The sequence below is a fragment of the Mobula birostris genome, chromosome 13 (genome assembly GCF_030028105.1).
Source record: "Mobula birostris isolate sMobBir1 chromosome 13, sMobBir1.hap1, whole genome shotgun sequence".
Classification (NCBI taxonomy): domain Eukaryota; kingdom Metazoa; phylum Chordata; class Chondrichthyes; order Myliobatiformes; family Myliobatidae; genus Mobula; species Mobula birostris.
Window position 1 is genome coordinate 55,030,763 of NC_092382.1, and position 1,075 is coordinate 55,031,837.

A 1,075-nucleotide genomic window follows, 5' to 3' on the forward strand; every position below is an offset into this window, starting at 1 on the left:
ATAGGATCTCTGGGCATTTAGAGAATCATGGTCTGATCTGGGACAGTCAGCATGGCTTTGTGAAGGGCAGATCGTGTCTAACAAGTCTGATACAGTTCTTTGAGGAGGTGACCAGGCATATAGATGAGGGTAGTGCAGTAGATGTGATCTACATGGATTTTAGTAAGGCATTTGACAAGGTTCCACGCGGTAGGCTTATTCAGAAGTTCAGAAGGCATGGGATCCAAGGAAATTTGGCCAGGTGGATTAAAAATTGGCTTGCCTGCAGAAGGCAGAGGGTCGTGGTGGAGGGAGTACATTTGGATTGGAGGATTGTGACTAGTGGTGTCCCACAAGGATCTGCTCTGGGCCCTCTACTTTTCGTGACTTTTATTAACGACCTGGATGTGGAGGTAGAAAGAGTGGGTTGACAAGTTGGCAGACGACACAAAGGTTGGTGGTGTTGTAGATAGTGTAGAAGATTGTCAAAGATTGCAGAGGGACATTGATAGGATGCAGAAGTGGGCTGAGAAGTGGCAGATGGAGTTCAACCCGGAGAAGTGTGAGGTGGTACACTTTGGCAGGACAAACTCCAAGGCAGAGTACAAAGTAAGTGGCAGGATACTTGGTAGTGTGGGGGAGCAGAGGTATCTACTGTTACATGCCCACAGATCCCTGGAAGTTGCCACAAAGGTGGATCGGGTAATTAACAAAGCTTATGGGGTGTTAGCTTTCATAAGTCGTGGGATAGAGTTTAACGGTCGTAATGATGCAGCTCCATAAAACTCTGGTTAGGCCACACTTCGAGTACTGTGTCCATTTCTGGTCGCCTCACTATAGGAAGGATGCGGAAGCATTGGAAAGAGTACAGAGGAGATTTACCAGAATGCTGCCTGGTTTAGAGAGTATGCATTATGATCGGAGATTAAGGGAGCTAGGGCTATACACTCTGGAGAGAAGGAAGATGAGAGGAGACATGATAGAGGTATACAAGTTAACAAAAGGAATAGATAGAGTGGATAGCCAGCGCCTCTTCCCCAGGGCACCACTGCTCAATACAAGAGGACATGGTTTTAAGGTAAGGGGTGGAAAGGTC